Raw genomic sequence first — 15,425 nt, forward strand, 5'->3', positions numbered from 1 at the left:
CAGGGTTAAAAACCTCTGACAAATGAAACCTGTGTAAAAATACTGTAAAATAGCCATCTCCGTCAGTTGATTGGAGCAAGGGGTTTGGTTTATTTCATTATTAGACTTTTTTTTTCAAGGTTTTAATATTCTTCAGTTTAATTTGGGTTTCACAGTTATTACGAAAGCACAGAATTTTAAAGTGTAAAATAGAAAGCAGGCCATTCATTCCAACTGATCCGAACTCCACGTGAGGCCCCTTCCACCCAAGTTTGCTTGAACTCAATGACTACAAGTTTCCATCAGCATCCTATTAACATAATCCGATCCTTTCTCCCTCATGCCTCAACTATTCCATGTGGTAGCAAGTTCCACATTCTAACCACTGTTTGAACAACAGATATCTTCCTGAATTCCTCATTGGATTTACTCCGATAATATTTTATGTTTTGGATCCCCAATTCAGTTCTTCTGAACTAAAACATTCTTTCTATTGGTTCCCTACATTGAGCAGCTTTGTAATATTAAACACTGTTATTAGATCACCCCTCGATAACTCCAAACCTCTTCAGTTCATCAGGCATGAAGCTTTCTGCCAGTGACTTTGTAATAATGCCTGAAGCTGAATTATTAAATCGAGTGGAAAAGTGAAGTAAAAGCTGCTCTCATGTTCATACCAGATGGAGGATGATTATCAGTGCACGTTGTTGCTGCAAAGCCATGAGTATGGATCACAGGGAAGGAGAGCACAGAGATGCACGGCCACATTGTTCTGTGTGGCAATGTCCTCTTTTAACTGAATACAGTGTGTTGATTAACCAAAAAACATTACATTCCTGTGGTTTGTATGAAAGGCAGGTGAGATAGTGAAGGACTAATCACATCTTATGGGGGAATAATTTTAAATTTTGTAGGGATTATTGTGATTAAATGCATAGAAACAGGCCATTCAGCCCTTCTGGTCCATGCCAACCATGGTCTGTCTACATTTGTCCACAAGAAGTCCACATCCCTCTGTATCTTTCCTGTCCATCCCTCTGTATCTTTCCTGTCCAAGTACCTGTCTAAATTTGTTTTAAACATTGTGATGTGCCTCTGGCACTTCCTCCGACAGCTCATTCTGAATAACCACAAATCTCTGAGGAAAAACTTACCCCCCAGAGCTCCTTTAATTTCTCCCCTCTCACTTTAAACCTCAACTTATACAAAGATGACGGTGATATCAGAGACAACTTTTTTTTAATTGATGCCTGTCTGAAGTGCTCACTGTTGCAACATGATAGTCAATTGGCTTGTGGTGAGCTCCCACAAATCAGATAGCTTGTTTCTGATGGTTAGGTTGAAAGAACAGAAAAGAAAACACAATCTTTGGAAAGTCAAACCTGGATGCAGAAGCCAGCAGTCCAAACCTCACAGCACCAGGTCAGCCTAGAAAAATGTTTAAATGGCTGGAATCTTAGAGAATTAAGATGGAGATCACTGATATGGGGACAGGAATACCCCCAAGTATAAGCCCTGCAAAACGTAGTGGACACATCCAAAGACATCACGGGTAACACCCTCCCCACTATTGAGACCATCTTCAGGGAACGTTGCCGTCAAAAAGCAGCAGCAAAAATCAAGGACCCACCCCACCCAGCACATATCGCTGCTGCCGTCAGGAAAGAGGTATCGGGGCCACAAGACTCACATCACCAGATTCAGGAACAGCTGCTCCCCCTCCCCCATCAGGCTCCTCAACGACAAACTCAATCAGGGATTTGTTTAAGGATTCTCATTTTTGCACTTTATTGATTTTTTTTCTTTCTCTATATCACACAATTTGTTCACATTTCTTTACATGTGTACATTGTGAACAGTTTTTTGTGCACTACCAATATGTGGTAATTCTGCCTGGCCCACAAAAAGAATCTCAGGGTTGTATGTGATGCCAGGTATGTTCTCTGACAATAAATCTGAAATCTGAGGAAGGTGGGCATGAATGTTGTATAGATCTGCATCAGATGATCTCGAGAACAGAAAGGAGGTTACATGAAGAAAATAAGGAGAAAATTTAGCTGATTTTGTCAGTAGCTAAAGAATAGAGAATCAAGGATCAATCCAAGTCATGAGCCATGAATGTCACATTCTGCAAAAGCATGATAGGTTGGTGTAGAGCAGTGGTTTTCAAACTTGTTCTTTCCACCCATATACCACCTTAAGTAATCCCTATGCCATAAGTGCTCTGTGATTAGTAAGGGATTACTTAAAGTGGTATATGGGTGGAAAGAACAAGTTTGAAAACCACTGGTGTAGAGAGAAGGGAATGTGAAAATTACAACCGAGCCATGATCGAGATGGGTGACTCTCCATCAGGACCAGCTCAGTGGGTACTTGTGGTGCAGACACCCAAGAACAAAGGGCTGATTCATCAGAGTGGATAGGGCATTTGTGATCTTTTGGAATTTGTGAAGATTAAAAAAGGTCATGTGAAATTTTATACGTGTATATCATAGCCATACAAAGAACATCTAACTGAAAATTTAGTAGGGAGTGAGTTTACATTGTGCTGTTGGTCTCTGCTGTGTTTGGTTGAACATCCAATAGAGCTTGCTCTTTGAGTTGAACAGCAGGTTGTTGGGTGCTCCATGTCCAGGTGAGATCAAATGCCAATCGACACTGATCCCATATTGTCGTCAGCTCAACTCATATTCTAACACGGCATCAACCAGCTCTTCATCGTGCTGTTTCACACAACTTTATTCAGACAGCTGCTACGAGCAAGCCCGACCAAGGCACACGCTGGCTGAATATTTTCTCCCATCTTCATCTAAGGCTCAAGTGTTACTTCAGAGAAAATTTACTTTTACAATTTTAAATGTGTATTTTTTAACCTATTATTTTATACTTGTATTTTGTTTCTATTTTTTTGCCAGTCGCTTGAATTCTGGATGCTAGGGGTTTTACTGTATGGCTGTTAAGAGCAATCTGAACATGCTGTTTTTCAAAGCACAAAGTAGCATGTATTAATTAGGAAGACATGCAGAGTGTTGGACGTTATGCAAGAGAGGTGGGTGTAAATGTAGATAGGTTTTGCTGTGCATCTTCTGGATTTGTGTACACTTGTAACACAATATGGATGTAACTTGGGGCCAAGAGCACAGCATTATTTTGAGAAGGATCTGCTTCGAAGCGGTACAGTGAAAATTTATTGGATTGTTTCCATAGATGTAAGATGTTGATTGAAGGTCTGGAGTTCAAGCGAAATCTCATTGAAACATACAAGATGCTGCTACCATAAGTAAAGAGGTATAGGTGCAAACCCTGGCAGATTTTCACGGAGATGTGGTGAAAAGTGTGCTAACTAGCTGCATCGTGGTCTGATATGGGAACACCAACCCCCTTGAGTGTAAAGCCCTCCAAAAGGTAATGGACACCGACCACGCAGGATAACACCGGCTATTGAGTACATGTACAAGGAACCCTGCAGTCAGAGAGCACCAACGATCATCAAAGACCCACACCACCCAGCACCCACTCTGTTCTCGCTGTTGCCGTCAGGAAAGAGGTGTAGGTGCCACATGACTCGCACCACCAGGTTCAGGAACAGCTGCTGCCCTTCCAACATCGGACTCCTCAACGACAAACCCAATTAGGGATTCATTTAAGGACTCTGACTTGTGCATGTAATTGATTTTCTTTGCTCTCCCTGTATTGCACAGTCAGTTTTTTTGCATTTGTTATCTGCTTCCAGTTCTTTTGATTACATGTTCATGCTGTGTGCAGTTAATTTTTGCACTAAGTTTTTTGGTAATTCTGCCTTGGCTGCAGGAGAAATGAATTTCAGAGTTGCGTGATATCATGTATGTACTCTGACAATAAATCTGATCTGAAGATTCTGAGGGGTATTAACAGGGCAGAGGATGCGGAGCAGTGGAGGTGGTGTGAAGGGGTCCAAAATTAGGTGGTGTGGTCTCAGCAAAGACGCTTAAAAATGGAACTTCCCCTAGAGGAATGTGAAACAGGGCTGTGAACAAGAGGCTGAGAGTTTGGGCTGAAAAATGTGAGCTTGAAGATTAGACTGGTCATCATTGCTCAGCTGACCAAATGACCTATTCCTTCACCCATTGAGTTCCTCCAGGTTGTGTTTGGCCTTTCCCTGCTCCTGTTTTTGTTGGTCCCAGTGTCTGTATCGGGGATTGAAGCAGAGCAAATAAAATAAACGATCCCCAGTCATTAATTATCACAATTGATGTTTTCTGACCTGCTTTGCAAGCTTCACACTTTGTTAGTTGTAACGGGCTCTCTCAAGGGACTTCATAACCATCAAGCACCCACCACAATGCAGTACTGTTGAACTGAATGTGCATCATTTACTGAAACTGAAGAAATGTAGGAAGGTCCTTGTGATAAAACAGCAAGACTTAGCTACATTTTAAAAAAATTACTGATAAGCTGTTTGGATGTAACAAAATAATTCTCTGAGCATTATATTGGCCAGGATAAAGTTATTGGGGAAACACTTGATTGGAATCGGTGCCATAGACTTGAGTCATGTTGCATTTGCGATACGGTTGGTGTAGCGGTTAGTGCAATGCTATTGCAGTACGTGTGTCCGAATCCCGTGCCATCTGTAAGGAGCTTTTACATTTTCGCCGTGTCTGCATGGGTTTTCCCTGAGGGCTCCGGTTTTCTCCCACTATTCAAGCGTACTGGGTGCCAAAATGGCCCATTACCCTGCTGTATATCTAAATTTCAAACATTCAAAAGATGTAATGTAACATATCAGCCCCAACCAGAGCCATTCCATGGAATGTGCTTGATGCTGGACTTCAGGGTTGTGTACCTTCTGCCTGAAGGTATCAGCAAGAAAAGATTGTGACCGTGGTGATGAGGCTCCTTTAAGATGTTGGGTGCCTTGAAGCAGTGTTTCAATGGCAGGAGTAAACTCTTGTCTGACCAAGTATTGTTCAGCTTGTTGCAAGCTAACATGAGTACAAGAAATTGAAAGCACATATTTCTGTTTGTCAATCCTGCCATGCTATTCAAAATCACAATGAATTCTCTACCACCTCACTCTTGAATCCCATCTCAATTATCCCTTGGTTGTCCAACATCAGTCAACTGACCAAGGGATTGGCGTGCTTCCGAATATAATCCTCCTCTCTGCTTTAAATGGATATCCGCTTCTCCCCAAAGTGCGACTCCAATTCTAGCCCCTGGATAGAATTGAATGAATTGTTTATTATTGAGGCATATATTGAGATTGACTTTGGAAAGGGTACAGAAGAGGTTTACAAGGATGTTGCCTGGATTAGAGGGAATGGGCTATGGGCAGTGGCATAGCTAGAAGGGGTATCTTCACATCTTTCAAAAGTGCCTCCGCCCCCAGATCCAATGCCACTGAAAAATCAGTGTAGCCCACCATTCAACCACTGACTCGCCATCTGGATGGTATGTGTTGAGGTGCCTTTTTAATGTCCTCGCACCCCTAACATTAGAACCTGCTACTCCCCTGTGGGTAGGGGGAGAGGATGGATAAACCTGGGCAGCCCTGACTTTTATAAAAATTATGAGGTGGACAGTGAAAAGGTAAAGGTTCCATAATACTACATTTAGAATGTAACATGCATGAAATTCTTTAACTTTTGTCAACCGTAAGGCAGTCAAAGAGTCGCCACTTTGTCCAGAGCCCCTCACATAGGCTTCGATAGTAAACCAGGGGTGTGACCTCGTTCCTCACTGGGGCCTAATTTCTCCCTTACGGTTAACCAGCTGCATTGCGGTCTGATATGGGAACACCAACCCCCTTGAGTGTAAAGCCCTCCAAAAGGTAGTGGACACCGACCACGCAGGATAACACTGGCTATTGAGTACATGTACAAGGAACCCTGCAGTCAGAGAGCAGCAACGATCATCAAAGACCCACACCACCCAGCACCCGCTCTGTTCTCGTTGCTGCCATCAGGAAAGAGGTGTAGGTGCCACATAGCTTTAACAGAAACCAACCTTTAACAGAAACCTACAGCACCTGGTGTTCCCAGGCGGTCTCCCCTCCAAGTACTGACCAGTCCTGAGCCTGCTTAACTTCTGGGATCAGATCACCTAGGAACACCAGGTGCTGCAGAGCCCCCTCTTAAAAATGCTTCATCCTAAAGGACACGTTTAAAATAGTGTGGACGAAATTGAGGGGAGCTAAGTTGGGCAAGTTTTTTTACAAGATGGTGGGTGCCTGGAACAGGCTACCAAGAGTAAATTTTAATTTTTAAAATGTAGACATACAGCACTGTAACAGGCCAATTCAGCCCTACGAGTCCGTGCCACCCATTTCACCTCCACCCCCAGTAAGGTTTGAAGGGTGGGAATAAACTGGAGCACCCAGAAAGAAAACCCATGTCAAATATACAAACTCCTTACAGACAGCGCGGGATTTGAACCCTGGCGCTGTAAAGGCATTGCACTAACCGCTAGGCCGACTGTGCCAACCAAATAGCAACGCTTAGGCTTCTAGATAAACGTGAATATACAGGGGGTGGAGGGATATGGACAAGCAGTGGGAATTTGCTTTAATTTGGGCATCCTGTTCGGCACAGACTCGTGGGCTGAAGGGCCTGTGCTGTGCTGTTCTGTCTCCTACGTATCGTCAGTTCACATTCTGAATTGACGTCAGATTCAGCCATTCCTTCACAGAACAATAAATTACTGTCTAGGTTCTGACAACCTTAATTGAGTCAAGCTGGGCCACAGTGTCCACAGTGAAACAAATCCCTTCCTGGCTGAAAACTTGCTGGAGTCATGCTCATCCTGTTCTTCTGCCATCTGGTTGTTCACAGTTCGAATGAAGAATTTGTTTCTGACCACGCTGGACCTGATCTCACTTTTTCCTGTTGTTTAAAGACTCATTCACCAGCATCTTATAACTGAATGCTTGTAAGTGATTACCCTTGGTGATAACTTTATGTTCATTGGGCAATTTCTGTAGCTCTAATCTCATCAAGTTCACTGATGACACAACAGTGGTGGACCTTATCAGTAAGAACGAGGAGATGGCATACAGAGATGAAGTGAAGGCACTAACAAACTGATGCAGAGCCCAAAAACGAAAGAGATGGTTGTCGACTTCAGGAGGGCCTGGGAAGACCACACTCCCTTGACCATTGTTAGGTCTGCTTTGTTCATGAATGAGTGAGACAAACACCAGACTGAGTCGAAATCAGGGTTCTTTGTTCTTTATTACCGGATTGTAACACTTGCAACTAACCATGTTAGTCGGAGAATGCATTCTGCCGTTATCAGCAAAATGGTGATTTTTTATACCCTTGGATACATGCTTAGAACATCATCATATCATTACTTGTCCAATGACTAAAACTGTTGCTATCCTTTCCCTGCTAGCTTCCTGCCTCTCAATCCATCAATGTCTCTCTTATCTTGTAAGTACAAGGATGCATTCACATCTTGTTACAGCCCCGCACAGGGTAACTCCTTACACATTCCCATCTCATGATGTTTTACCTTACACCATTGACAGCTCTACCATTGAGGTTGTCAAGAGTATCAATTCCTCGGAATGCACCTGTTGGAGAACCTCACCTGGTCCCTTAACACTAGCTCCATAGCCAAGGAAGACCAGCAGCACCTCTACTTCCTGTGAAGGCTGAGGAGAGTCCATCTCCCACCCTCCATCCTCACAACAGCATCCTGTGCAACTGTATCACCACCTGTTTGGAAGCTGTACCTCCTTGGACTGCAAAACCCTGCGGAGGAGAGTGAAGTCAGCGGACAAGATCACTAGGGAGCCTCTTCTTAGCATGAAGGACATCTACTACACTCGATGCAATAAACATTGTGAAAGACTCCACACATCCTGCACGTAAACTGTTCTCCCTTCTGCCATCTGGCAGGAGGTACTGAACCTCTCAGGCCCTGATGTCCAGAGTGGGAAACAGCTTTTTCCCCCCAAGCCATCAGACTCCTGAACTCCCAGTACAGATGTGAATAGTGCGCCATGGACTTTCAGTTTATACATCTTAATACTTTAATATTTTAATGTGTTAACTGTTTTCCTAACATGTCTATGTAAATATGATCCATGGTCCTGGAGAAATGCCATCTTGTCCTACTGTGCGAGCATGGTATGAACAGCAAATAAAATTGACTTGACTTGTAATTGTTAATCGACGTCATTATTTCTACTCGAGGAAACAAAGAAAGGAATTGTCATTAATGGTGCATGAAAGGTAGCTTCAGGCTGCCAAATGTCTCACAGCACATTTACTTTGTGTGAAGTCATGCATTTGGGAGGTTAAGCAGGGAAAGGGAATATAAGATGCCTGGTGGAAATCCTTGGCCAACAACCTCTCCAAGTGGGGGAAGACCATTGCCTGAAATCCACTTCAAGTTTAAAAGTTTATTTGTCACATGATCCCTGGTACAGAAGGGTTCTTCTGTGGAAAGATCAGCAGGTTATCTCCAGAACTGCAGACAGCCGACTGAAGAGCACAGTTTATAGAGTGCAGGTTTGCAATGGAAGTGTTTGATTGGGGAAGGGCTAATGATGGCGAGATTAGATGGGAATGTGGGAGAGTAAATTGAGAACAGATTTTTTTTAGACATGCAGCACAATAACAGGCCACTAGGCCCATCGAGTCTGTTCCGTAAATCTACACTAAGCTACTCTACACTATTTCCAATTTCTGACCTTTTCCCCATATCCCTTGATGCCCTCACTAATGAGATGCTTGTCTATTTCTTGTTAAAATACTCCCAGTAACCTACACCCCGCTCCCCGGAACCTTTTGGAGGGTGGGAGGAAATTGGATCCCCCGGAGAAAACCCGTGCAGACACGGGGAGAATGTACAAACTCCTTACAGACAGCCCAGTCAGGACCCGATCGCTGGTGCTGTAAAGGCGTTGTGCTAACCATCACACCAACTGTGCTGCCCTAACCGGGGGTCTCAGAGAAGTGCACAGCAGAAATGTGGAGGATGTTTTGGGATCACTTGTGTGGGGTTTTGGGTAGGTTTATCTTACTGAAATGAGAAAGATGGTAGAGTAAAGGATCCATGGTTGACAAGAGATGAGACGGATAGTCAGGAGAAAGAAGGAAACGCAAGGTTTAGGAAGCAAAGTTCAGGAAGGGCTCATGAGAATTATATGGTAGACAAGGAGGAACTCAAGAAAGGACTTGGGAGAGCTAGAAGGTGGGACAAGAAAACTTTGGCAAGTAGGGTTAAAGAAACCCGAAGGTGTTCTATACATACATAACAGAACAGAAGGATGACTAGGGTGAGGGGAGGACGAGTTAGGGAATAAAGGGGGATAGGTTTGCCCGGAGGCACAGGAGGTCCAAAATTAATGCTTTGCTTCACTGGGACCTTGGTGAATGTAGAACAGGCATGTCGAGGTTAAGAAAGGGGAAGCGCACTCTCACAGCCAGCTCTGTGGAAGTTTATGTTGCATAAAGCCTGTTGAACAGACTTTGTTTTGTGTCTGCTTTCTGTTTCCTCATAACTATTTTGTATCCCTTTTCCATTCCAAACAAATCTTCAATCCCTTTCTCCCTTCTCCCCCCTTTAACTAGTCATTCCAGTTCCTACTTCCTCTCTCCACCTAGCCTAGACTCTGCCCCCACCCCTCCTGCAGTCTCACCACTCCCCCCTTCCCTCTTTGGTTTGGACATCTCTCATGTTCCCCCACACCTTGATGAAGGGCTCAGGCCCGAAACATTGGTGATGTATCATCACCTTTGCTACATAAAGGCACTGTTTGACCTGCTGAGTTTCTCCAGTATTTGTGTGTTTTCTCATTGAACCACAGTTTTACCCCTTCCTTCAATCAGTTCATTGGAACAGGATGACTCTCATAAGAGTGTTGGTACTCCTTGCAATCAGTCACACAGAGAGAGAGCACAGGAACAAGCCCTTCAGCCCACCATCTGTGCAAACCATTAACCACCCATTTATTCCAATCCTGCATCAATCCTCACATTCCATCAACTACCCCTCCACCCCAACCACCACCAGCCCATAATCTACCATCACTGCCTTTTTAAAATTTCCTGCACTGAAATCTCTCCACAGGCAAAAAAAAAACTGCAGATGGTAGAAGTCTCAAATAAAACATTGTAGATGCTCAGGCAGTTATTTCCCTCCTTATGACACTGTAGAGTTCATCGAAAGAATCAAAGACTTGTTGATCCAAACCAAGGCTTTTATTAGCAAAAGACAGGAGCTCTTCACAGGTGGCCGACCAGTCCGGAATGATCCGACCTGGCTAAGGACACAACCCTTTAAGGCCCAGACAATAGGCGTGGCTTAGCTCTCAGCCAATCGCTGTAAGCACAGTCTAGATACTGTAACTATATACACTATATACATTGGTGATAGATCTGTCCTATCACAGACACGTCACCAGCGCAACTTGCAGGGGATGCAAATCCTGCATCTCCCCACCATTCAGAGGCCCCCTTCCTCGTGAAGTACTTCTTCATTGCAACTGTCAGAGGTGCAAAGTTCAGGGGAGACATTAAGGCTAAGTTTTTTTTTAAATGCAGAGTTGTGGGTGCCTGGATTGTTTTGCCAGTTGTGGAGGTGCAGGCTGGAACAATAGGGACATTAAAGAGTCTGTTAGACAGACACATAGATGAAAGAAAAATAGAGAGTTATGAGGTTAAGAGGGTTAGCTAGGTCGGCAAACATCATGGGCCAAAGGTCCTGTACTGTTCTGTTATGTTATTGTGATGCCCTGTGGTAACAGTAAGCAGACACAAGATTCGAAAGACTGAATAACAGGCTTTATTCTACTTAAAGTCTTCTGCTGTAGTTAGCTGCAACTCCGTGTGACTGACCTCAAGGGGCCGGAAGTGGCTAATATCCCGGCGGATGATTGGCAGCTGACTGGGTGGGGCTTGATCCATTCAGTTCGGCTGATTGACAGTCGGACAGGTGTGGTCTGTCCTCCGATGATATTCCTGCAGATACACAGGTCGACCGGCCGCTCCCCTCCCCCCCACCTCCCGCAGTAGGCTAGTGGTGTATCACCATAGTTCTATATCCAGAACCCGGGTTGTATTCTTGCTTCAACAGTGTTTGAACGGAATAGATCCCCCCCCCCCCCCTTTCAAACCTCGCCTTCAAGAAATACTTTCATCTCTTTTTTGATTTGAGCAACTGTTTTGTGTTGGAGCCAGTGCAGAAGAGATGACTTCCCAAGTGCGCCAGAATTACCACCTGGATTGCGAAGCCAGCGTCAACCGGCAGATCAACATGGAGCTTTATGCTTCCTACGTCTACCTATCTATGTCGGCTTACTTTGATCGGGATGATGTGGCATTGAAGAACTTCGCCAAGTTCTTCTTGGATCAGTCCCACGAGGAGCGGGAGCACATGGAGAAACTGATCAAGTTTCAGAACCAGCGTGGGGGACGTGTGATTCTCCAGGACGTTTCGAAACCTGACCGGGACAAGTGGGGCAATGGTCTTGAAGCCTTGCAGTGCGCCCTGCACCTGGAAAAGACCGTCAACCAGTCTCTCCTGGATCTCCACAAACTTGCTTCTGACAAGAATGACCCTCATATGTGTGACTTCCTGGAGACTCACTACCTGCATGAGCAGGTCGAGGCCATAAAGAAGCTTGGAGACATGATCACCAATCTGACCCGCATGGGCGCTCCTCAGTCTGGCATGGCCGAGTATCTGTTTGACAAGCATACACTAGGAGAGAGCAGCTAGGACAGCACACCTCAGGAAATCAGTGTGCCAACCATTCCATTTTCATCACGCCGATGCTTTTCTCTAGATGATCTTTTCCCCAATTGTGAATCTGTTTTGGTGACGTCAATTTTAAATGGTGTTGACTTGTTTGTGAATTAAGTGGAAGAAGTAAATCAAATGTGAAACAAACTTTGTACCTGGTTCCTATTAAAATAAGGAAAAACATGTAAACTGGCACAACTGAGGATCTGTTGCTAAATAAAAGTTGCCAAAAAAAAACCAAAAAAAAAAACCATAGTTCTATATCCCAGTTAACTGGCCTTTATGTGTCAGAACTCCTTGATTCTGATGTAAGTTATCATTAACAGTATTTCTGTTTATCTCTCGGTGCAGATCCCTCCTGATTTGTGAGCATTTCCAGAAGAGTCTTTCACTCCATGCAACAGCAGTGTTTCAGATCTCACATTTCCACCATCATTTGTTTGTTTTTCCTCCCATTTCTCTCCCTCTACTTACACTACTCCAAGCTACACCAAGATTCCTTTATTGTCATGTAATAAAAATAGTACAATATTGCACTGAATTGCTTTTGCCTGCCGTAAGGCAGACAGATTCAACATCGGTAGAAGTTCCCTGAAGCGCCTCGGACAGTCAGTCAGTGAAAGAGAACCAAAAGGGAGACACTCAGAATCCCTGAGTGTCCATGGATTCGTGTTCAGCCCCCACCGCTGCCCCAGCAGCCACACACAGTCCAATCCAAACCATTGGCAGCCCGAGCTCCAGATCTGAACCTCCAACATGATCAGGAATCCCCTTGGCGCCCTCTTGCATCCTGGCTCCCATACCTGGTACCCCTTCAGCCGGTCTCCTGCAGCACACGGTCCAGTGTGACTCCCTCGACAGCTGCCGCCAGCAGCCCACAGCCTGAGAGGGTTCCCTTGGCTCGAGTCACCAACATCCGCTGTCTGTGTATTTCTTCAAACCCCTCCCTTTCGGAATGGCAGGCAGTGACTAGTGGGGGTGCCGCAAGGCTCAGTGCTGGAACCGCAGCTATTTACAATATTCGTTAATGATTTTGATGAAGGGATTAAAAGTAACATTTGCAGATGACACAAAGCTGGGTGGCAACGTGAGGAGGACGTTATGAGAATGCAGGGTGACTTGAGCAGGTTGGGTGAGTGGGTAGATGCAGTTTAATGTGGATAACTGTGAGGTGGCAAGAACAAGAAGGTAGGAGAAAAAGAAATGCAATGAGATCCAGGTGTCCTTGTTCATCAGTCACTGAAAGTAAACATGGCAGGCAGTGAAGAAAGCTAATGGCATGTTGCCCTTCGTAACAAGGGGAACTGAGTATAAGAGCTAAGAGGTCCTTCTGCAGTTGTACAGGGCCCTGGTGAGACCACACCTGCAGCATTGTGTGCAATTTTGGTGTCCCAAGTTTGCTATTGAGGGGGAGCAATGTGACAGGAAGTCACAAATCCAATTGCAGAGGGAGGTGTTTAGATCCAGCAGGCTCAACTTTTCTATCAGTTACAGATAATATGAGGTCCTTTCTATATCTCTGTGTGCCAACTCTCCACTTTCTGTTCTTGAGTGATGGAAAACTTTAAATGTGCTGCAAGTTCTTTGTCAATCTGGGTGTCATCAATTACAATGGTGATATTTGAATGAGCTGTGTTTGTCTTGGCTGTAGGCACAGGGCCCTTCAAGGGAAGACTGGCAGAATATGTACGTGTATGCTAAATATTAAATTTAATCCACAATTATCTACCTGGCTAAACAACTGTTCAAATATTGTGAGTGAAAACCAGTGAATTTGTTTTTACTTCAGAACTTGAAACAAAATGCTGGAAGCAGTGCCTGCAGAGACAAGCAGGCATCACTTTTCCCATGACCGAGGGAAATGTTTTACAGGCTGCTCGGTTCTAATTCAGAATACTGTTTACTTGATTGGTGGTAATTCTCAACTGCAGCGCAATACTCCTTTTACATCTTCCATGGGGTAGTGGGGATTGTGGAGGGTCATGTGACTGCTCTGTCTGGAACCCTTCTGGGATTGTGGACGGTCACATGAGCTCTACTTCCATCCAACAATTTTTCCTGCCCCACTGTTTTCTATGTGCTCCTCACCAGTGTTCATGAACTTTTCTCCCATTCGGTCTGGAGATGAGGTCCTGCCCACCCATTGGCACAAACCTGACCATTGGCCCCTTTAATAACCTAGTGACCACCTGGGCCGGACTCTCCAAGCTCACTGTGTCCAACAAAGTCCACCATGTTGAGTAGCTCTCTTGCTTTGCTCTTCGGTCCTGAGGCAAACCCTGCTTCACTCCAGGTCACGATCTGCGGACAACACTGGAGGAGTCGTTGGTAAGGTGTGCACTACATAGGGATCAGAGCTGTTAGGTAGCATTAGAGCTGTGCCCATGTTAGACAAGGAACTACAGGTTGTTTAAAGTCTGCTAGTATCAATAGATCAATGTGACTGGTTATACTGTGCTTGTAAGTCTGTATACAGTTACAGAATTACCACGTATAAGTAGTGCAAAACACCTATACTCATGTAAACAAATAAATAAATGTAAACTGTGTAATACTGAAAGAAAAAAAATCAATACAGTGCAAAAGTAAGAGTCCTTAAATGAGTCCCTGATTGAGTTTGTCGTTGAGGAGACTGATGGTGGAGGGGGAGCCACTGTTCCTGAACCTGGTGGGTGCGAGTCTTGTGGCACCGATACCTCTTTCCTGATGGCAGCAACGTGAACAGAGCGTGTGCTGGGTGAGGTGGATCCCTGATGATTGCTGCTGGGCTCCAACGGCAGCGTTCCCCATTGACGTTCTCGGTGGTGGGGAAGTTTTTGTTTGTGATGTACTGGGCTGTGTTCGCTACCTTATTGCAGGGCTTTACACTCAGGGGAAATGGCGTCCCCGTAGCAGGAAGCGGACTTTCCGCTACACATCAGTGTCAGGGTTTCAGGTGTCACACCAAACCTACGTAAACTCCTGAGGAAGTAGAGGCGCTGACATGATTGCTTCACGATGCCATTGTTGTGTCGGGTCCAGGAAATATCCTCTGAGATATTGACTCCCAAGAACTTTGCTCGCCCTCTTCACCTCCGATTTCCCCCAATGATCACTGAATCGTACACCTCTGGTTTTCCCTTCCTGAAATCAATTATCAGCTGTTTGGTTTTGGTGACATTGAGTGTGAGGTTGTTGTTGGTTTTAAACAATCAAAAGTAATTAGTTGATTGAGTGGTTCAGGACAACCCAAGCATATGAATGGGGTTGTGTAAATACAAGCCTATCCCTTCCCTTTTCCCATTTCATATGGCAAGTGCAGATTAAAAGCAGGCCTGGTTACTTAAATAGACCTCTTACTAAAATCTGTCTTTTACAAGAAGCTGAAAGTTTTGATTTCTAATTTTATACTCATTATATTTACTTCATGTATCTGTAATAGTAATTTATCATATATTAGCCATTAATGTCTATTATAATAATTATGGGCTGGAATGTAAAGGTTTAAACCTTGTGTTTTTTTTAAACTCTTAGTTAATTTTGTGCCTGCCTCTTTAAGAGACTATTGTTTGTAGTGTTACCATAGTGACTATGATGTAATATGCACCCCGGCTAAGTGCTTGCTCAATATTCTACGGCTCATAGAGGAATCGCGAGCATGATAAATATTTCTTGGTTTTAATCCGCACTTGCTGAACGAAACCTTTCTTATCTGGAAATGTATCCACAAT

General features: G+C 44.4%; 1 pseudogene; it reads left to right on the forward strand.

The window, feature by feature from the left end:
* The first annotated feature begins 11,087 nt into the window (after positions 1-11,087).
* Positions 11,088-11,862, forward strand: LOC138747991 (ferritin heavy chain pseudogene; annotated as a pseudogene).
* The last annotated feature ends 3,563 nt before the right edge of the window (positions 11,863-15,425 follow it).

The sequence above is a fragment of the Narcine bancroftii genome, chromosome 13, assembly GCF_036971445.1.
Source record: "Narcine bancroftii isolate sNarBan1 chromosome 13, sNarBan1.hap1, whole genome shotgun sequence".
Lineage (NCBI taxonomy): Eukaryota > Metazoa > Chordata > Chondrichthyes > Torpediniformes > Narcinidae > Narcine > Narcine bancroftii.